Source organism: Epinephelus fuscoguttatus, linkage group LG13 (genome assembly GCF_011397635.1).
Source record: "Epinephelus fuscoguttatus linkage group LG13, E.fuscoguttatus.final_Chr_v1".
NCBI classification, from domain to species: Eukaryota; Metazoa; Chordata; class Actinopteri; order Perciformes; family Serranidae; genus Epinephelus; species Epinephelus fuscoguttatus.
In genome coordinates this window covers 4,219,349-4,243,356 of record NC_064764.1, presented here as the reverse complement: position 1 = coordinate 4,243,356, position 24,008 = coordinate 4,219,349, and positions in this window count along the sequence as shown.

Genomic DNA, 24,008 nt, shown 5'->3' with positions numbered 1-24,008 from the left:
TATTATTATGTAATTTGTCACTAAACACTATGGGTAGTGATCACGGAGCACACATCAATATGTGTTAACTCCATGTATGTTCACATTGTTGCATAGGACTAGAATGGGGTTCTGCAACAGAACAAAAATCCAGCCTGTCCTAATTCCTAAGTCATTTAATACTGCTGCTTTGTCAGTGTTTTCAGCATCAGACACCTGATGCCAAAAGCCACCTTTCTTGGTGGTATGATGTACTACTGGGCGGCATCAAGTTATAATGCTGCAGGATGGAACCTATCACAGTGTAATGATATGCTGCCAGTGAGACAGACAGCACCTTTTGTAGCAGGATGATATACAGATGGGTGGTGTCAGTTCATAACGCAGCTGGACGGCACCTGTTTTGGTGGTATGATATGCCATAGGATGGCGACAGGTTGAAACACTGCTGGTAACAATCTGATATTAGGAGCTGGAAAGTCCCCATAGGCTGGAGGGGAGGTAGATCGGGCCAACAAATCCCTGACTTTCACCTGGGAGTCTGGTGTTTGCTTCCTGTATGAATGTAGATCCAAACTGTGATGTTTTTTTCTAAACCTAACCATGTGAATTTGTTGATATCCTGGCATTAGTAGCAGTGTCCTGGAACGTCAAGGGCAGATGCAGTGTGATGTTTTGAAGAGGTGTTACGCGTGCAACCCAATGTGGTTGATTTATAAAGTAGCCAGAGTAGCTGATAGCAGTTAGCAGTTGGGGTTAGTTAAAGGCCTGGTTTGTCTCATGGAGACGCTAAAGGGTGCCTTTGGCACTGACATCACACACCAAGGGGGCTTGACCAGGCGTCTGTGTTTGATTAACTAGGAATGAGAATGGGCCTGTGAACACCACAGATTAAATGACAGATCCTAACAGGATTGGCAGCAAGATGAACACTGATATGTTGTAAAGGTATGTTGTAGGTAGTAGGGCTGTCAAAATTGCTCAAAAATGACATTTGAATATTCCTTCTAAAAATAACTCATAGGTTCGAACCATTCATTTTTTTTTTTCACATTATGTCCACAAGAGGGCAAACTAATACAAGGAAACATAACTACTTCTGTATTTTTATTTCAACATAAACGTCTTTGAAAACATTTACATACCTACACATTAAAACACATGAAACAATTATCTATAACATTACGTTATAAATGACCGTGCACCTCTCTCTCACTCGTCCCCCCTCTCTGACCCATGGCCACACCGCCCGCGGAAGCACTGCGAATAGCCCCGAAGTGCCTCGAAGCGAAGCCAGTTTCCTTTCGGCGCCCATGTTAACCGATTGTGTCATCCACACCGGCTGCGCCGCGCCGTGCAGCTGTGTGGCTGGCTCTCGCCCTGCAGCCATCGTTTCGGCGTCTGGTGTATTTTCTGCGCGAGCCGTGAGCGAATGTGTCAACCCGGGTGACGGAGACAATAGCTGGGAGCAGAACCACTTGTTGACCAGCGTGGAGAAATGCGTGTCTGATGTGAACGGAAGTGCTCCAGCTCGCGCGAGGATTTCGGTGCGCTGCGCTTCGCAGCACTTCCGCGGGTGGTGTGGCCCTAAGTGCGTTCAGTGCAGTGGCCCAGGCCAATGCCCACTCGCAAAGAGGACAGCTGCGGTGGTGTTTTTTTCCCCTCCACAATCGAATATCAATTTTCACATTCGGAGGTCCATTTTTTTTTTCAAATTTGAATTTAAATTCTAATTTAGAATATTCGTTGACTGTAGACCTGCACCTGCACACCACATTTCAGTCCTTCATCAGTAAAATTCATATTGACAAACAGCACCAGTACCATATTTATGTAAACACAACATGACTTAGAAGAACAGGCATCCACAGAAATCAGCAGACTCTTCTTTTATGGTGTTTTTCTTTTTATTTCAATATTAAATATCGCATGTAAGAATCTGAAACTATCATATTATTAGCGTCACTACAGTAGCGGACGTTTGTAGTTTAACTACATTTCTCAGTAGCTTGGTGGTAGTGTCGCTGTTTTCTGAATCAAGTAACTTCTCAGTAGTTAAGCTCTTTTACTGATCACTTAGCGTGGTAGCGTCCACACAAGCTACATTTCCAAAATCATTTCTGAAGCTCAAACGAGGTGGGGATTTCTGTTATGGACTGAAATAAAACTGTCACCGCTACCACACAGAGTCACTTCTGCATGAACCTGACAGGGGACAGCCCTCCATTCCCAAACACCGCCGTTCCGAACCACCCCCACTCCGAAACTGATTTTCAAGTCCATATCAAGTTTCCTGCATCAAACACTGCCGTCTGCTCTCCGACCGCACTCGCACAATTCTGAAATGAACGTTCAACTCATTGTTTTTTATTGAAAATATGTCACTGTCTTCATTTATTATGTATAATTTCACTAGCAGCAAACACATTTAAAAGGAGACGCTTGTCAAGTCTTTTTATGCGCTCTGTTCGTGGTGCTGAAATCCCCGCTGTAGCCGCCGCAGAGAGCAGAGAGCGGCGTGCTTTCTGTGCTTTCAGAAAATAACCAGGGTTAGGGTAAGAAAGACCAACGGTCTGTACAGCAGTCCCACTGTGTTTGCCAGGGCATATCAGGCTGTGTGATTATGCGCAAAGTTTGTTTTAATGCATTGGAGCAATCTCATGCAATTTAACGTGATAAACTAATTTCAGTTCAACATGGTCATTTGCTTAGAGGATTCAGCTGAATCATAATGAGTGTTATATGTCATTAAGATGAAGTATTTGCTTGTTTTGTGGTTAATTATGCACATAATCCATTTGACCCCATCATGAATGGGATTTATATTCGTTCCTGCAGACAGAGGCAAAAGGATCAATGCGCAGCCTCCGTTTCCTTTGCGTCCAACTCATTCATTCAAACTTTGTAAACACGGTTGGGATTTGTAGGGGACATACATGTGTATGCTGCTCATTATAAAATGTGTTTACTAAAATGTGTTTACTAAAATGTGTTTACTAGCCTCATTTCTAGTCAAAACAAATCTCTTTACACTTAAAAAAACTCGTTTCAAGCAAATTTTCACTTGAAATAAGTATGAAAATCTGCCCATGGAGCAAGGTTTTTTTTTTTTTTTTTGCTTGCAATAAGAAAAAAAAAACCTGCTCCATGGACAGATTTTTTTTCTACTTATTTCAAGTGAAAATTTTCCTGAAACAAGTATTTTTTAAGTGTAAAGAGACTGTAAAGTGTAAAGTTACTTTTTAGGTGATGACTCTTATTTTAATTGTCATGAGATTTGTTTTGACTAGAAATAAATATTAAGATTTTGAGTTTTTACAGTGTACATACACATACATACACGCATGTACGTTTTTGACCATGTTGTGACTGTCTGAAGCAGGTCTTCATTCTTGCTGTTGTGGTTTGAGTCGTGTTGGGAGTTAGTGCAGCTCACTGTTCAATAAACAGTTGAACTTAACTTTTTTACCTGCCTATCTGTTTGAGTGGCAGTTTTATTGATCATTAAGATAACACTGACTTGGCATGAAGTTGGTTCAATTTAGTAAAAAGCTTGGATGTAGTTGCACTAGTTACTTTCATTTTGCTGTAGCTTAGCTTACTACATTTCTGAGGGTGATAGCTTTGATGTAGTGAGGCTTCATTTAATATTAGAGTAACTAGTAGATTAGCTCACTACACTTTCCAAGTAGCTTGCCCAACACTTTGTATGCAATATATAGTAATTTCTGGTACAGTTAAACAAAGAGTTCACAAAGTGACAACTCAGTGTAAGTCTGACATTGATTTCCTCTATAACTGTTTTCTGTTTGTTTCTTAAAATGATTTAACATGATAACGTGTAAAATGCACATTTGTAGTTGTTGGTTTGGAAGATGTACAGTGTGAACCGCTGTGAATAGACTTTAGTAGTGCTCCTGCTGTATTATGAAGGATTGTCCTTGTACCACTAAGGTAAAACAAGATCCTCATCTGTACTTGGAAGTTTTCAGTTTTATTTCCCTTGCCTGTGTGTACGGTGTGTGTTCCTCCTCCAGCTGTCTCACCCTGATTTGGAGGACTATCACCCAACCTCTATTGCACTTTGTCTCTTAGGCAAGATCTCTGCTTTATACCTACACTAAGGGTTTATATGCAGGGAAAGCCCGCAGGCTTCTCAAACAGCAGTCTCACAATAGCTGTCGGTGCAAAAATGTCACTTCCCATATACTCAGCTTCAGCATGAAAGTACCACACAACAATAACATCAACACAAAGGCATGAAAAACAAATCTTATTACAGCCACAGATGTACACATTCTGCCACAGGATAAAAACTGACTTGATGGATAGTTTATTTGGGGGCGAGGCATTATATATTGCGTCTGTGAGATGGTGAGTCACACAAAGGCCCGTTGCTGGGAATCTTCTTCTCTCATCCCAAGCTGAGTTAACAAGTCAGTGTAGCTTCCACAGGCCTGTGTGGGGGCTTTTTATTCAGGGCTGTGCAGGGGAATGTGGAAGAAGCCGTTAGAAGTCCAGATGTGACAACTATATTTCTGTTTCCCTTAAAGGAAGATTCCACACTCGGATGCTCTTACACAGTGGTACATCTCCATTCTGTGCTGTTCACTGTTTTTTGATTTTTTTTTTAACTAAGTGTGGACATTTACTGTGGTTGCCTTTTATGTCAGGTACGGTGTTCCTGCACTAGGCAAGTTGCCTTTGAAACAGCCTTGAAAGAAAGTAGATAACCTTGCACCTGCAGTAAGCTATAACAGTTATATGTAGAGATAGGACAGTGGTGTGTGTATACATATATGTATATATATATATATATATATATATATATATATATACACACACACACATATATACATATATATGTGTGTATGTATATGTATATGCATCTGTATATGCCTTCAGGCTCATTTATGGTCAACGTTGGATACGGGCACAAATAATAGAGCCTTCTGTCTCTACCCTGCATTCATTTTGTCCATTTTTGTGCACATTTTCTAAAAGCTTATGGGTACGGATGAGATGTAGCTGTACCACCGGAAATCGTGGAGGCAGTGTAGCATAGTTAGAGCAAGGTATCACCACAGGAGACAAAAAAGAAATTTTAATAATGACATAATAGAATGAATAATATATAATATAATATATGTATATAGTGAAAACTGTGACAATGACTCTCCGTCCATATGTTGGGATGTATGTATTTAATGGCCTCACAGACCACCGCCGTCAACAGCGCTGCCTCCGTTCAAAGGTACAATATCATACCTTCTCCATTGTCGCCTCGTTTGTTGTTGTGTTTTATACTTTCCTCTCTAGTGCCATCTGTTGGCTATATAAATAATTTTACAAAGGACGCATGGCAGTTTGAGGGTAGTGTCGTTTACAACTTTTGAAATGGATGCATCTGTTTTTGTACATAAAGGGAGTATTATAACTGAGCTTTTAGAGATAGAATGAGTAGCTCAGATATTCGGAAGGAGCTTGGAGTAGAGCTGCTGCTCCTTCGTGTCAAAAGGTACAAATTGAGGTGGTTCTCAAATCTAATCAGGATGCGTCCTGGGTGCCTTCCATTAGAGGTTTTCCAGATGCATCCAATTGGTTGGAGGCACCAGGGTAAACCCAGAACATGCTTGAGGGATTATATATCTCATCTGGCCTGAGAACACATCAGAATCACTCTGGAGGAGCTGAAAAACTTTGCTGGATAGAGGAAAGTCTAGAATACTTGCCTAGCCTGCAGCCCCAACAACCCAGCCCCGGATAAGCAGTTGGAAATGGATGGATGGATGTCTTATGTAGACTGTGTGAAGTTATTATCCCATTAGCAACTGTGCTAAGCTAACAATATGCAGATACACAGGTGAATATGGATGGATGGAAGATGTCTTCTGTCTTCCTTGACAGTCAAAACAAGAATTTTACCAAATGTAGCCAAATTTCAAATGATATGTTCACACTGAACATGAAGTTAAATTTTGCCTCAGGTTACTTGTGGGAATACAGCTGCCGGAGTGTTTATTGGGAATATTTTGCAACTGGCGAATATTTGCCCCAGTATTTGTCCCTAACAGCTGTGCTAATGGTAGTGCTAATGGGAAGGCAGGTAATGGGTATCTTGCTCCTGGAAAAGTACAACCTATAGTTGGAGTCAAGTGATGTGGTGTGAGGCTCTATCATCTGAACTAGCATGAACCAAAATGGCAACACACGGCAGTGAATCACTGCTTCACTCCTTCGGTTGATTACTTAGTACAATAACACACCAACTTTAATTATTCAGAACATTTTGCTAAGAAGCAACTCAACAAAATAGCTAAGTAAGGTGTTATATAAAATAAATACAAAAGTAAAACACAACACACTCCATGCAATTAAAACACCTTGTCCATAAAAAAATAAAACCATGCAAATAAAAATCTATGTCACAATGCCCAGCCTCTGTCTCCCCATAATCAAACCACCGCTACAAGCTAAAAAGGTGCTTTGGCTCAGGTTTACAGACAAATAAAACATAGAATCAATAAAACCAAATAAAACAATACTAAAACAACAGCTGACAACTGCACCATGCACAGGGCTCTTAAGTGCCAGATAAAAGTTATTCTCCAACAATGTACATCAACAATGCTAAAAGCAATAAACAATAAAAAACATAAAATGTAAAAATAAAAGCGCATTACCCCAATTGTTTGTGGCCAACCTCTCTTGCTGTCACGTCTGCCTGACAGTGCAATTGTTAGGTCACTGGGTAATAAGTTACTTTAAAAACAGTTTAAGAATCCTGCTGTACATACCTGTGCTCGTAGCTTTTCTGCTAACCGAATACAAAGGACCCCAACACACCTAGCTGTCTAATGCAGCGCCTGCTCATAAATATTGTGTGAGATGGAAATTAAACGCAGCTGGCCCTGATTACCTACTCACCCGGTCACACACAGATGGTGACAATAAGTTTGTCCTCTATTTCTGATTCTCAGTAATGTCAGGAGAATCTCAACTTGAGCTCAACACTGACAGGCTTTTTTGCAAAGTTTTGCAAATCTCTTGTGCAAACTGAAAAATTTCAATAAAACACATGAAAAGTGCAAATTTCATGATTTCCTGGCGTGAATTTTCATCTAAGTGCATCTTTACATTGACTTTGTATGTAATCTCACCTTGCTTTGTGTACGGTGTGAACACACCAGAAAAGTCTTAAAGGGAAAATCCTCAATTTTACACACAAAGGATGGATTACTATTCATGGGCTGTGCTACTCAGGTTGTCTGTGGCTCTGGAGGAACTTTGTCAAGTCTGAGAAAGTAACCGGGATGATGTCATAGATGTAGTCAGGATTATTTTAGTTTGGGCTTGGATACTTTTTTAAACAAAAGCCTTTGTTAAGAATTGGGAGCATGGAGTTTGAAAGATGCATGCATATATTAGTCAGGGTCATCAATGAGATGCGTTGTGGGAGGTGTAGGATCCAGTGTTTTTTGGAGCTTAACCCATATCAGGGACTAAGTCCCTGATATGGGTTAAGTCCCTGATATGGGTTAAGCTAAGTCTGAACACTAATTTTTGCCCAACTTTCTCCCTGAGTCTGTTATCAGCTTTAAATATAGATTATTACATAATATAAGAATACCCTGGGATGTTTGAAAATTAAGTAATATTTGATGTGATTGCAGTCAGGTTTTGCGTGGAAAAATATACTGAATGTAGAGTTTTTACCATATAATCTGACAAGACATTCAATTTCAGTTCACTCAGACTAGCACTGTGTTCATGTTAGTTAGTTTTGTTTTCAAGTTGTCAGTGGCGGGTGAAATCTGGAACAACACTGCAGAATGCCAATTATAAAAACATAAATGAAACTGCCATTCGTCGTCTTTCCCAGACATTTTAGTGAAGGCAGTTGTTGAACGGTGTGCAGCCCAGTCACCAATTTCATTTCACATTTCTGCATTTGTACGTTTATGTGTCCTGTCAGTGTTTCTAAAGTGATGTAGTATATGAGCTGACTTTGTCATTGGGAGGTGGAGGGGATGGTGGATGGCATGACATCTAGGCAAGATGCCTGACAGCTGCAGTTCACCATTTGAGACCAACAAACATCATTTTAGCAACCTGTTGTTTTTCTAGCGCCTGTCTAGCCACCGAAAGTGGTGTTTGTCACTTCACAACATTTCTTGCCTGGACAGTGCAGCTCATTTGTAAGGCTGTAATATACTTGCTGCAAACAACAAGAACACAAACGCATCATGGCTGCCATGTGTGATTTGCGTTCGTTTGATGCGTCAACCGCACATCTCAACGTGAGGTACCGTGACGTGTGCGCGAGATGCAATATTGACATGACCGCTAGAATGAATACGGGGACTTAGAGATCAAACCAGACGGAGTCGCTGTCAGAGCAATAGTGGAAACTTTGGAAGAGAGGCTGACAGACCTGGTGTGGAACTACCCACATCTCTATGATGTTTCTACGCCGTTACATAGTGACATAGTTCTTCCTCCTCGTCAAGCATATCAAGGGCATCCATGTCTGTTTACAACACCTGGCATGCACTACCCAATTTCCGGGTTATATTTCTGTTGTCTGCCCCAAGTGGAGACCGCCAGTTTTGTGTGTTTTGGCTGCGTAGTGCTGCAGCAAGTATATACACAGACAGCATATTGTGTTAACGTACGTTTGATGAAGCGGCAAGTCTATTACGGCCCTTAATCCAAAGTCGTCAAGTCATCTGACAATTTGTCAGTAATTTTGGTGTCAGACACTGACGTCAAAAGCCACCTTGTGTAGCAGTATGATACACCACCGCGTGGCATGAGTTTGTAACGTGGCTGGGCGGAACCTTTTGCATTGTATTGATATACCGCTAATCAGCTGGATGGCACCTGTTGCAGCAGTATGATATGCCGCTGGATGGCATCAGTTTGAAATGCTGCCGTAATGTAAGGAGCTGGAAAGTCCCTGTAGGGTGGATGGGAAGGGCGGTGGATGGGTCCAACAAACCCCAGACTCTCACCCAGGAGCTTAGTGTTCACTTTGTGTATGAAAGTAGAGCCAAATCACAATGTTTTTTTTCTAAATCTAACCACTTGCTTTTGGTGCCTTAACCTAACCAAAGTTTCAACATATTCTCTACATAGTAATGCATTGGGTTAAGGTGTGGCATGCTATAAATCCTGCATACATAAATGCAGTGGATTAAGTCTAAATAATAGTAAACATGAAAACAATTACAATGGTGAAAAATTAAATTACAGTTGTACCCTTGAATGCAGCATGTATTTTGGATGCACTTATTGAGGCCTGAGAGCATGGAGAGAACAAATTGTTCAATCTGAATTACATTGTGAGTTAAGAAATAAGCAATATGCTCCACTTTTTGAGGCACTGACACCAAAACGTGTCAGGTTTTAGACAGGTTGAAGTGTTCTTAATCTCCATTTGTCTGCTTAATAGGAAAAAAACAAAAAACAAAACAAAAGAATATCGCGAAAATTTGAAAGGAATTGGCGATTAACCAAACTGGAAGAATCTCGTTTAATCTGGACAGACAGTCTCAAAACTTATAAGAGGGGCCTCCACAATGCCAGAGCAAACTATTACTCAGCTCTAATAGAAGACAATAAGAACAACCCCAGGTTTCTTTTCAGCACTGTAGCCAGGCTGACTGAGAGTCAAAACTCTATTGAGCCTTGTATTCCCTTAGCCCTTAGCAGTAATGATTTTATGAGCTTTCTTAATGACAAAATTCTAACTATTAGAGGCAAAATTCATGACCTCCTCTCCTCAGATAGTACCTATCTAACCTCAAACACAGCTGTAAAATCTAATATATATTTAGATTGCTTCTCCCCAATTTCTCTTCAAGAAATCGTCTCTGTACTTGTTTTATTAGATCTTAGTGCGGCGTTTGACACAATTGACCATCAAATTCTGCCGCAGAGACTGGATCACTTAATTGGCTTAAAAGGTTCTGCACTAAGCTGGTTTAAATCTTATTTATCTGATCGTTTTCAATTTGTTGACGTTCGCAATGAACCATCCTTACGTACTAAAGTTTGTTTTGGAGTTCCGCAAGGTTCTGTGCTCGGACCAATCCTGTTTACTCTATATATGCTTCCTTTAGGTAACATCATTAGAAATCACTCTATAAATTCCCATTGTTATGCGGATGATACTCAGTTGTATTTATCAATGAAGCCAGAAGAAAGCAATCAATTAACTAAACTCCATAATTGCCTTAAAGACATAAAAACTTGGATGAGCACCAATTTCCTGATGTTAAATTCAGACAAAACTGAAGTTATTGTTCTTGGCCCCAAACAACTCAGAGACTCTTTATCTGATGACATAGTTTCTCTAGATGGCATTGCTCTGGCCCCTGCCACTACCGTAGGAAACCTCGGAGTAACATTTGATCAAGATTTGTCTTTTAATTCTCATTTAAAGCAAACCTCACGGACTGCATTTTTTCATCTGCATAATACTGCGAAAATTAGGCCTATCCTGACCCGAAAAGATGCAGAAAAATTGGTCCACGCTTTTGTTACCTCAAGGCTGGATTACTGTAACTCTCTGTTATCAGGTAGCTCTAGTAAGTCCTTAAAAACTCTCCAGCTAATTCAGACTGCAGCAGCACGTGTTCTAACAGGAACTAAGAAACGCGATCATATCTCTCCTGTTTTAGCTTCTCTGCACTGGCTCCCTGTAAAATCCAGAACTGAATTTAAAATCCTACTGTTAACTTATAAAGCTCTAAATGGTCAAGCTCCGTCATATCTTAGAGAGCTCATAGTGCCATATTATCCCACCAGAACACTGCGCTCTGAGAACGCAGGGTTACTCGTGGTCCCTAAAGTCTCCAAAAGTAGATCAGGAGCCAGAGCCTTTAGCTATCAGGCTCCTCTCCTGTGGAATCATCTTCCTGTTACGGTCCGGGAGGCAGACACCGTCTCCACATTTAAGACTAGACTTAAGACTTTCCTCTTTGATAAAGCTTATAGTTAGGGCTGGCTCAGGCTTGTCCTGTACCAGTTCTTAGTTAGGCTGACTTAGGCCTAGTCTGCCGGAGGACCCCTCTATAATACACCGGGCCCCTTCTCTCCTTCTCTCTCTCTCTCTCTCTCTCTCTCTCTCTCGTATTCTATTACTGCATCTTGCTAACCCGGCCATTCTGGATGTCACTAACTCGGCTTCTTCTCCGGAGCCTTTGTGCTCCACTGTCTCTCAGATTAACTCATATCACAGCGGTGCCTGGACAGCGTGACGTGTGTGGTTGTGCTGCTGCCGTGGTCCCGCCAGATGCCTCCTGCTGCTGCTGCCATCATTAGTCATTAGTCATACTTCTTCTGTTATTATACACATATGATTATTGTCACACATGTATACTGCCAGATATTAATACATACTTTCAACATATTGTACCGCAGTAACCAGAACTATAACTATAATATTATTACTTTCATTAATGTTGTTGTAAGATACTGTCATTACCTGCATCTCTCTCTCTCTCTCTCTCTCTGTCTCATTGTGTCATACGGATTACTGTTAATTTATTATGCTGATCTGTTCTGTATGACATCTATTGCACGTCTGTCCGTCCTGGAAGAGGGATCCCTCCTCAGTTGCTCTTCCTGAGGTTTCTACCATTTTTTTTTCCCCGTTAAAGGGTTTTTTTGGGGAGTTTTTCCTTATCCGCTGTGGGGGTCTTAAGGACAGAGGGATGTCGTATGCTGTAAAGCCCTGTGAGGCAAATTGTGATTTGTGATATTGGGCTTTATAAATAAAATTGATTGATTGATTGATTGATTGAAGAAAAAACATCACCAAAGAGAGATGTTAATGGAGTTGTTTTAGTGTATTTTCTTGTGTGGTAATACCTTCCATTACAGCCTCATTTATACTAATAGAGGTAGACGACACTGAGGCATGGCCATGTTGATCACCAGTAATATTAAATTGTTGGGTCTTGACAGTTATTATGACCTCATCTCCTCAGGAAAGAAGATAATTGTTTCTGCACAGATAGATTTTGTTCTTCTTGAGTATGCCTTTAGTGAATTTGTGCAGCTGCAGATAATGACATTTGGTCAAAGTCATACAAACAAGCAACTCAGACAAACAATCAGATGCAATTATGATTATTGTTTCTCTGACTCTGGATTCATAACCACTTGAGTGGGGACTGGGGAATTTCGGGAGGCATTCTCTACCAGAATATCAATGATTTCCTGCTTTTAACACCGACAGGAAACAATGCATCTTTGCCTCACTTTGGATTCATTCTTACTATAATCATGATCTTACATAAATAATAGGAATGTAGAGTGGTCTACTCATTAGGAATACAATTCTTTAAACACCGACTGACTAGCAACACAAAGCAACTACAGAGGCAATGTTGCATCCTGTAGTCTATGCTAAATGTGCTTTTGTAGGCCCTGAACGCCAAATGTTTCAATAGAGAAGCTCATCAATGGAGCTTTATTGGGGCCAAATGTTTTGTACTTGAAAAAATAAAATTTGAAACTGAAAATTCAAGTTTTGATCTTGAATTTTGAAAAATACATTAATGTATTCAAAATAAAAATAAGTGTACCAAAAGTGTTTTTACAGGTTAAATATAATTATGATTCACTCTGGTAATTCTTTTGAATAAATTTATTATTTTCATTTTTCACTTTCATGTATTTAGATATTTCAGAGCCTATTTCTTTCAGTTGCACGGTTTACCTTTTCAGATTCAGATCTTATTTTATACAGTTTCAAATATTTTTTTCACTTCCAGATCTTTCTTTTTCACTTTCGGATCTTTTCTTTTCAGTTTCAGACTTTTGGCCCTAATCTAGCGCGGGGGCATGGCATCAGCTGAGAGGGGTTTGGAATCATGACAGACAGCTTAACAAAAAGGCTAGGAACCTTCCCCTATCACGTTGCCTTCAGGGAACGTAGGAACTAAAACAATTCAACTCAACACTTTATGTAGGCTACACCATGTGATTGGCAGTGAAAAAACTGATGTCAGTGACAAACTTCCATCTGCACGGCATGCACGAATATCCTGCATGGCTAAATTTGTTTTATGTTATTGTTATTATTGTTATTTGTGTTATTGTGCACTTCAACAGCCACACTTTAAGTGCTTAAATTTCCGATTTCCATGTAGCACTGTGAACGCAGCGCAGTGTCCGCTCGCAATGATGGAGAGCCATTGAGTGCCGAAGTCACGCCCCTTCCGGTGAAGCTCATGGGACGTTAGATCAGAAAAAATATGAATGGCAGTGAATGAGGAGAGAAATATTATCTTTTGGTCCTGTTTGAGTTGTGACATGAAATCCAAATATGTCGTTAATGAATGTAAAACATAAATTTTAAGGTCAAGAAAGTCATACTTTGTGGTAAAACTGTTGAGATATAAGTTTTTGAAAAAAACAGAATTAGAAAAACTACACAGGAGGCGGTCGCGTATGTGACGTCATAGCTTTCGCTCACTTCCTGCAGCTTGGAGTGACTGCAACCTGGCACAGAACACACGGACATCTTCAATCATAAATTGATTAATCATGAAAAAGTAGAATTTCAGCAGGGAGGCCAAGCTGCAGTGACTCGCTAATCTTGGCTGCCCACTTTAAAATGGGCTGACTGTATAGATCTTTGGGGCATCCGGGTTGAAAATTTGTGTGAAGCATCCACATTTTACAATATGCAGCTTCTTTGCAGCAACACTTGAAGCATTCTCTCCTGTAATGGCTACATATGAGTCTAGACAGATATGGATGTAAACTGTAACTGCAACTAGACTGCTTTGCGGAGGCATACAAACATAAGGCAGCAATTCTAGTTTTTTAATAGCTAAGTGTGAAATTCAACTTTTGTGTGAAAACACAGATGAATGGAAGTAAAACATGTTTTGTCTTTTTGCTAATCTGATGGGTGAAGACACGTTAACACCAACATCTAGGGCTATTTGGGAACCAATATAACAACAGAAAAAATTAAAGCCATCAAGAGAGCAAGACCCTGTAAAAGTTCATCAACTGTGCTATGTTGCTACAGAAAGGTACTGCTGTTTTCTTTTGTTTACATTTTGTCAGATTTTTTTTTACCATTAAATGTATGATGAATTAGCTATGAGCAGTTCCTGTTTTAGTATTCATAGATGTACAGTCATCTATCACTGGATTAGTTTGATCCTGAATGAAACGTAAAAACATGATAAAATTCAGGCTCTGTTCTGGAGGTATAAGGGGTATTGTTCTTCTTTGATTTGTATGCTAATTTATGGATGTTTGTTCATGATGGGCATCAGAGATTATTAGGCTATATTCCCTGGAAGTGTAAGTTACACCAATTGACATCACTGTATGTTTCATGTCTGTGTGTTAAGATGCTATTTTGAAATTAAAATAATTTTTGACCCAAATTCACTTTTCCTCCCCTTCAGCTCTCCCCTATGGAGAGGCTTTTGGCTTTCACTTTTGGCATTGTCCTGCAGAATGTCCATGTCTAATACAGACCTGTAATTTCTCGATAGTTGAAGTGTTGTTTGGAAAGATGAGTTAATTTACAGCTCAGTGGATATTTTACTCCCCACCTCCCCCTGTTGTGCTAATCACATCCCAATGGGGCTTTACTAGTGTTTATAAGCTTTTAATCACCTCTCAGTCCTCTCCTCATATATGAAAAGTTGTTACCATGTCTTAAGCTCAACACTAACAACGTGTGATGACACCTGAGCCAACTCCATTTTCTGAACACTATTTTAGCATGAGCTATATCTTACTTAAGTGCTTGGACTTGATTGTGGGCTGCTTGGCTCTCCATCGGTAAGACAGGAGTTGCATTGAAAGTGGACAGGAGGGGGTCTTGCTATTTTTGTCAATAACAGATGGTGCAGCAGTGAAGAATCGTCAACAAGTCCTTGTAACTAAACAACAAAAATACATAATTTGTCATTGCCTTCCCACATGACACATACAGTATTTGTGATCTGATGCCCCTATCAGCAGGACAGCTTGGTTGAACAGTAGTGTTACTTATAGCCATTACAAATTGGATTCATATGATAGCTGTCTGATTGGCCACGGCTCTGGTTAAGTTTTTGGTTAGGTATAAATTAAAAACAAACAAACAAAAAAAAACTTCCGGGTTAAAGCCAGGAAATGACCATAGCTCAGTTATTCACTCCAATCTCTACTCCACAAAGTTTTGTAAAGCTAATAATGTTGGTGTGCTACTTGTGCATTTAATTCCTGACAGACATGACTGTTGGAGGTCACTGTGAGTTTATGTAATTAGGCATTTAAAAGACAAGTTCACAGTTTTTCAAGTCTGTCTTAAAGCAACACTCAGGTGCCAATATGAACACTGAAACAGGTTTTGCTAGATGTAAACATATCTCCTTTTCATACCAGGCTGTTTTAACTCCCAACTTGTCAATAACGCAGTTTTGTCACTGGAATTTGGCATCAGTCATTGACCCACAGAGGCATCCTTTGTGGCAGTATGATACGTACCAGGTAGCGGCAGTTTTTCACGTTGCTTTAAACTCCCGCAGTATAAAGAGCAACTAAGTCTGTATGGGATGGGCAGGTCAAACAATCTCCAGACTTTAACCCAGGAGCCCACAGTGGCATGCTAGGCTAGTAATGTATGCCACATGACATTGCGTAACATTACCTAACCAAGGACATTTGTTGCCTTAACCAAAGGAAATAAAAAAAAAGAAGTCTTTTACTTATGTGGTAAGTTTATTTTGAAAAAGACTGCATACATGTAATGAGCAGAAACTGTACATTTCTTGGGAAAACTGAAGTATATTTTAAAAAGACAAAATGCATGTAACAGGTCATCCCTGACCATCCAAAACTGACACAGGGGGTAAGTGGCGTGTCATATCTTGATGTGTAGGTCCACATGTGTAGGTTCATACTCTTCCTAACATTCTTCCAGTGTAAGTAAATGGACTGCACTTCGATAGCACTTTTCTAGTCTTTCAACCACTCAAAATGCTTTAACACTACATGTCACATTCACCCATTCACACACACAGTCATGCATTGTGGCCGAGGCTACCATACATGGTGCCACCTACTACTCAGTAACTATTCACATGCACTCACACAGCCAACGGGAACAATTTGGGGTTCAGTATCTTGCCCAAGGATTCTTCGACATGCAGACTGAAGGAGCCGGAGATCGAACCACTCACCTTTTGATTAGTAAATGACCTGCTCTACCTCTGACCCACAGCCACCCTTAAGTGATAGGAGACCTGTGTAAAATTGAATTCCAAAGTTCATCTGAGGCAAATATAAAGCTTCAGTAGTTTGAGCTCACTAAATCAAGTGAATATGTTCCAAAGTGAAACTGTTTTTAGTGCATAATGCTTCTTTTGTTACTATCCCCCCATCACAGCCTGATAAGGAAACACTAGCCTACCTGTGAAAACAAAAAGACGGAATTTTGTTCAGACATTAGAAGGATATTAACTTGATTTGCCTGACTTGGACTGCTGAAATGATAAACTTTGAAACGAGGATGGTGTATGTTGTCCCCCATCACTTACATAGAAAGGACGTTAGTGAGGGATGTCTTCCTGTCCTTCCAATATGAACAGGAGGAAGGATTACAACAAGAAAAGCCCTGGCAAGACTTGAAAGATACGATGAAAACCAATGTCTTTATTGTAGACAGTCTGTATGCAGCCTGGACAGTCAGGTTGCATAAGGTTGTACAATGTTGTCAGCTCGGACCTGTTGCTGTGTGTCCTCACCACCCTGTCTTCCCTCACCTTCCTGTCACCTCTACTGTCCACTATTTCAAAAAAGGCTTAATGCTGTGCATCATGAGTTACTGTTGTCTTATAAATGAGATTCCTATATCATTGCATCTATCTCCACTGGAAAGAGGTAAAAAGAGAGGAAGAGACAATGAGGAGCCATGTTAGTCAAATGGAACGCACTTACAGTTTACCATGTCATTGCCTTTGTTGTTTATAATGTAAGATGGGGTGGGGCCGCAGGGTAAAAGCAGCTGAGGCCAGCAGAATCAGGAGGATGGAGGACCCTGTTACACAAACTATAAAGCATCACAGACAATGTCTCTCACCCAAAACACTTAGGCATGAGATCACCTTCATCAGTGGAATGATAGCACAGGAAATCCTTTCCCCCACTGAATTACAAAGTGTAGAACCACCTCTCTCTGTGGAGAAGATCCATTCAGCCGAAGACACCTCCACTGAAAAATCATACACATAAAGTACAATTGTCCTCCAAACTACATGTGTAATTACCTGCATGCACTTGATCCCAATTAAATCAGAGATTATTAGACTATAATGGTGGACAATAGCAACATCAATGTCTACAATTACCATGTGCGTTGTCATAATGGCCACTGTCATGGACAATAACATCATATAATGTGTTTCCCCTAGCCTAATCTTTACACAACAGCTCACCTCAACCTCTTAACACCATCCTGCTGCTGTTAATGCTCACTACTGGGGAAACAAATGTGTGTTATAAGAAAACAGTTCACAACATATGTGCTGTTTACATTTCTTTGAGTAAGTAACAACTGCTTTCAGGGAAAACTTTCTTTTAAAAAAAATTATTCTTAAAGATGAAATTTCTTGACAGGTTATATACAGTATTATATTTTTTGCATCTTCAGTTGGAACCAGTGACAAACACTGGTATGGAGTAGATGTAGAATAACAAACATATAGAATATATCCTCTAATACTGCACCTTCTGTGCACTTACACACGTTTCTTGTACTTTTTCTGTACTGTTGCACACAGCGTGCCCAGATGGCACACACAGACACACAGGCACACAGACACAGACACACACACACACAGACACACACACACACACACACACACACACACACCACCGCTGGAACAGGTTCTGTCAGGTCTTCCAGATGGCTTGTCTGACCTTCCACTAACAGGCAATTTATCAGGAACACTACTCCTTTTCTCATTAGTTTGTATTTTTGGGCCAAAACAAATAAGTCAGAATGAGACAGACATCAGAATATGAGATGACAGTTAATCACAGAGCCTACTAACCCCTGGCTGTGAAGTGCCTGAGTGGCTCTTATGATATGCTGTGACTCACAACACAAGACATTAATGAATGCCAGCATGCACTGTGTGCACTGAGCATTAATGTGTTACTGATGACAAACAGCGTTATAATTATTATGTTCTCCATAAGGTGGTCAAGGAGCAAAACACCCACCACCACAGCAGTGTCAATGTTAGCACCTGATTTTGATTTAGTTTTAGTCTTTAATCATCCAATTCTCAAAAGCAGTTAAGCACTCCATTTAACTGTTAAGGCAGCTAACATTATCTTGCTTGAAAGACACATAGATTTGCCTGTCATCAGTGTAATAATGTAAGGATAACCCATTAAAATTGCTGATAATGTGTCCTAATGGAAGCATATAAAGGGAAAACAGAATCGGACCAATAATAGAGTACAGTGGCTCCCCACACACTAGTGGGGCTAAATCCCAGTATACACTGTGTGATTTTGGGCTGTCCCAGAAGATGACTAACGTTAAAGAAGGGTTATCTTTGGTCAGGGCTCAGCATGAAATGGCGCTTAACCCAAACAAACAGAAGAATAGCACCTTGCTATGGACGCAAAATGCACTAAGAAGAATGGAAGGAAATAGCAGCAAAGTTGTATATATTTAAATTGAAAGATACAAATTATATATATATATATATATATATATATATATTTATATATATAGTATATGTGTGTGTGTTTGTGTGTGTGTGAAGGAGACTGTTGTGCCATCACATTTTTTGTGGTTTGACAGCAAAGAGTAATCCTGGAGATGCTTGGATAGAGGATGGACATGGTACATAAGGACCAGTACCCTCCATGGAAGAGACGGTTGGAGGCCTTTTCGGTCTCGTTTTGTTTGTTTGTTTGTATTTTGGTGTAATGCCATATTAGCATTGACTTCAGGTTTATTTGTTGTTTTCTTTTCTTCTCTGTTGTATTTGAGTCCATATTTTGAAAATGACCGAAATAAACTAAAATAAGCTAAACTAAACTAAACTAAACTAAACTAAACCGAGAACCGTCACCTTATAGTGGTGGAGGAGTTTGAGTGCCCTAATGACCCTAGGAGCTATGCTGTCGGGGGCATTTTGCCCCTGGTACGGTTTCCCATGGCAGATTGGTTCTGGGCGAAGGGTCAGAGGAAGAACGGTTCAAAAGACCCTTCATGATGGATAAAAACAGGGACACATATACCCAGCCCAGAGGGTTACCGGGGCCCCGCCCTGGAGCCAGGCCTGGGGTTGGGGCCCGTGGTGGCCTGGTGGCTGGGCCTTCGCCCATGGGGTCCGGCCGGACCCAGCCTGAACTGGCTACATGGGCTCGTCCCCCTACAGGCCCACTATCAGCAGAGGGATCCAGAAGGGTTCGGTGCAATGTAGACTGGGCAGCAGACCAAGGCGGGGGCCTTGGTGGTCCGATCCTCGGCTACAGAAGTTGGCTCTTGGGACATGGAATGTCACCTCTCTGGTGGGGAAGGAGCTGGAGCTTGTGGAAGAGCCGTTGAGTGCTACCGGCTAGATATAGTCGGCCTCACCTCGACACATAGTTCTGGCTCTGGAAGCCAAGTCCTTGAGAGAGGTTGGACTCTCTCCTTCGCTGGAGTTGCTCCGGGTGAGAGGCGGAGGGCCGGGGTGGGCATTCTGATAGCCCCCAGACTCTCTGCCTGTACGTTGGGGTTTACCCCGGTAGATGAAAGGGTTGCTTCCCTGCACCTTCGGGTCGGGGGACGGGTCCTGACTGTTGTCTGTGCTTATGCGCCGAACAACAGTTCAGAGCACCTGCCGTTTTTGGAGTCCCTGGGACGGGTGCTGGACAGTGCCCCGACCGGGGACTCCATTGTTCTGCTGGGGGACTTCAAGGCTCACGTGGGCAATGACAGCGGGACCTGGAGGGGCGTGAATGGGAGGAACGGCCTGCCCGATCTGAACCCGAGTGGTGTTCAGTTATTGGACTTCTGTGCGGGTCACAGTTTGGCCATAACTAACACCATGTTCAAACATAAGGATGTCCATCGGTGCATGTGGCACCAGGACAGCCTAGGTCACAGGTCAGTGATTGACTTTGTAGTTGTATCATTTGACCTGCAGCCATACGTTCTGGTCACTCGGGTGAAGAGAGGAGCAGAGCTGTCAACTGATCACCACCTGGTGGTGAGTTGGATCAGATGGCGGGGGAAGACGCCGCGCAGACCTGGCAGGCCCAAACGAACAGTGAGGGTCTGCTGGGAACGCCTGGTGGAAGAACCTGTCCAGATGATCTTCAACTCCCACCTCCGGGAGAGCTTCGACCGCATCCCGAGGGCAGAGGGGGACATTGAGTCCGAATGGGCCTTGTTCTGCTCTGCCATTGTCGAGGCGGCGGTTGCGAGCTGTGGCCGCAAGGCCGCTGGGCCAGTCACAGTGGTAATCCCCGAACCCGCCGGTGGACACCAGAGGTGAGGAGAGCTGTCTGGCTGAAGAAGGAGGCCTACAGGGCATGGTTGGTCTGTGGCTCTCCGCAAGCAGCTGATGGGTACTGGTGGGCCGAGTGGAGCGGAGCGGCAGCAGTCGTGGAGGCAAAAACTTGGGCATGGGAGGAGTTCGGTGAGGCCATGGAGGAAGACTATCGATCAGCTCCAAAGAGGTTCTGGCAAACCATCCGGCGCCTCAGGGGGGGGAAGGTGACAACTTGCTCACACTGTTTACAGTGGGGGCAGGGAGCTGCTGACGTCAACTGGGGACATTGGAAGGAATACTTTGAGGAGCTCCTCAATCCCACCAACACGTATTCCAGTGAGGAAACAGAGACGGGGGTCTCGGGGGCGGGTCGTCCAATTCCTGTGGCAGAAGTTGCTGAGGTAGTGAAACAACTCCGAGGCGGCGGAGCCCCGGGGGTGGATGAGATTCGTCCTGGATATCTCAAGGGTCTGGATGTTGTAGGGCTGTCCTGGCTGACACACCTCTGCAACATTGCGTGGACACTGGGGGCAGTGCCTCTGGAGTGGCAGACCAGGGTGGTGGTCCCCATTTTCAAGAAAGGGGCCCAGAGGGTGTTTTCCAACTACAGGGGGATCACACTCCTCAGCCTACCCAGTAAGGTCTATTCCAGGGTGCTGGAGAAGAGGGTCCAGTCGATAGTTGAACCTCAGATTGAGGAGGAGCAATGTGGTTTTCGTCCCAGACGCGGAAACGTAGACCAGCTCTTTACTCTCGCCAGGGTGCTGGAGGGGGCATGGGAGTTTGCCGGGAGTACGGGGTTGGTGGCCCCTTGCTAAGGGCCATCCAGTCCCTGTACCGAAGGAGCATGAGTCTGGTTCGCGTGGCCGGCAGTAAGTCGGACCTGATCCCGGTAAGGGTTGGACTCCGCCATGGCTGCCCTTTGTCACCGGTTCTGTTCATAACTTTTATGGACAGAATTTCTAGGCACAGCTCAGTGGTGGAGGGTGTCAGGTTCAGTGACGGGAGGATCTCGTCCCTGGTTTTTGCAGATGACGTGGTCCTCCTAGCTCCATTGAACAGTGACCTCCAGCTTTTGCTGGGACGGTTCGCAGCCGAGTGTGAAGCGGCTGGGATGAGAATTAGCACCTCCAAGTCTGAGGCCATGGTCCTCAGCCAGAAAAGGGTGGATTGCCCACTCCAGGTCGGGGGGGGGGGGTCCTTCCTCAGGTGGAGGAGTTTAAGTATCTCGGGATCTTGTTCACGAATGAGGGTAGGATGGAGCGGGAGATTGACAGGCGGATTGGGGCGGCGTCAGCAGTGATGCAGGCGCTTAACCAGTCCGTTGTGGTGAAGAGGGAGCTTAGCCAAAAAGCGAAGTTCTCGATTTACCGGTCGATCTACATTCCAACCCTCACCTATGGTCACGAGCTCTGGGTAGTGACCAAAAGAATGAGATCGCGAGTACAAGCGGCCGAAATGAGTTTTCTCCGCAGGGTGGCTGGGCTCAGCCTTAGAGATAGGGTGAGGAGCTCGGACATCCGGGAGGGACTCGGAGTAGAGCCGCTGCTCCTCCACATCGAGAGGAGCCAGTTGAGGTGGTTCAGGCATCTGGTAAGGATGCCTTCCGGACGCCTCCCTTGGGAGGTGTTTCAGGCATGTCCAACCGGGAGGAGACCTCGGGGCCGCCCCAGGACATGCTGGAAGGACTACACCACCCGGCTGGCCTGGGAACACCTTGGGGTTCCCGCGGAAGAGCTGACGGAAGTGGCTGGGGAGAGGACTGTCTGGGCTTCTTTGCTGAGGCTGCTGCCCCCGCGATCTGGACCCGGACCCGGATAAACTAAACTAAAAGATAATGGCAACAGGGAGAGAAGTTAGCCAACTAGCAGAGTCTAGTACATCTAGAAGATAGCCCCAAAGGATGAGCTGCTAAGTGAATGTCTCAGACAACAGAAACCTGATGAGAGCAAAGAGGTGGAGGAGCAAACAGCATGAAGACCTACCAGTGGCTGGAGAATGCTGGACTGACAGACAGCATGGAGGCACTAATCATTGCAGCACAAGAACAGGCCCTAAGTACAAGGGCAATAGAGGCCAGGGTCTACCACAGCAGATCAGGCCCAAGATGCTTCTTATTGATGGTAGTGCAACAGACCAAGCAGTTACTAGAATACTGTTTTACTAATCAGGGTCAACGGTGTCCGCTTCCACAGATGCATTCAGCTTGTTTTGCATGAAACATGAATTAGTTTACGTGTCTATTCCTCCATCCTTCATATTATCACTTAGTTTTTATATGTTGATGAAAATGTAATACATTTGATTTTAGTTCTCTATTTTGAAGTTTACTTTTAGTTTTGTTTTGGTCTTAGTATTGTAGTACAAAGAAGGGTGCCAATGAATATCTTTCAGCATAGTTTTTGTTGGCAAAAATAACACTTCTCCGCAGACAGCCAGTTAGTTTTATTGCAGTGGTACCTCTAGTTTAGTATTATGTTATGATGAACCCAACTGGTTTTGTTTTATGGGGTGTCCTGGATGTTGCTCTGGCAAGTCCTGGTTGTTGGTTGGTTGGGTGGTGGGATCTGGACATCCACATACAAGTGTTACACCCCACTTGTTAAAATCTTTGCTTCAAAAGAAGCTTTGTTTGGGTCAACTTCATTTATGTGCCAACAGTAGAATTAGCAGTGACAAGGACCACAGAGGAACCCGGGAGATCACAGTTTTGTTGTTCAGTGTAAAATATTATTTGAGTGAATTAGGCTATGGAGGTGCATAATGTAGGGGCGGCACAGTGGTGTGGTGGTTAGCACTCTCGCCTCACAGCAAGAGGGTTGCTGGTTCGATCCCGGGCGTGGGAGCCCTTCTGTGCGGAGCGTGGGTTCTCTCCGGGCACTCCGGCTTCCTACAGTCCAAAGACATGCAGATTGGGGACTAGGTTAATTGGTAACTCTAAATTGTCCGTAGGTGTGAATGTGAGCTCTATGTGTCAGCCCTGCGATAGTCTGGCGACCTGTCCAGGGTGTACCCTGCCTCTCGCCCGATGTCAGCTGGGATAGGCTCCAGCCCCCCCGCGACCCTCAAGAGGATGAAGTGGTTAGAAGATGAATGAATGAAGAACGGTCCTTTGTATAACTTGGTCAAAACATGTTGCTTGTCACGGCTCAGAGGAGCTTCAGGAAATCAGGAAAAGAAAAAAAAAATCCTAATAAGAATATGTTTCATGAAATGTTTTACAGGACTAAAAGGTCAGGTGGCCAAAAGGTGTTTTTTTTTCACTAAAGTAACTCAAAGGGAGCTACTTCACCAACAACAAGGTAGAGTCTGACTAACAGCTCATTAGCAGCCCTAACACAGCACTTTCCTCTGTGAGCCTAGGTAACACTTCCAAAGGTGTGCTGAGAATTGTCTGCTGGTGACATAACTGGCAGGTCTCTATATGTGGAAAGTTTCAACTCTCTCTTCCTGGATTTGAGTTGCTAGCCATATGGGCTTCACCCTGTCTTTGTTCACTGT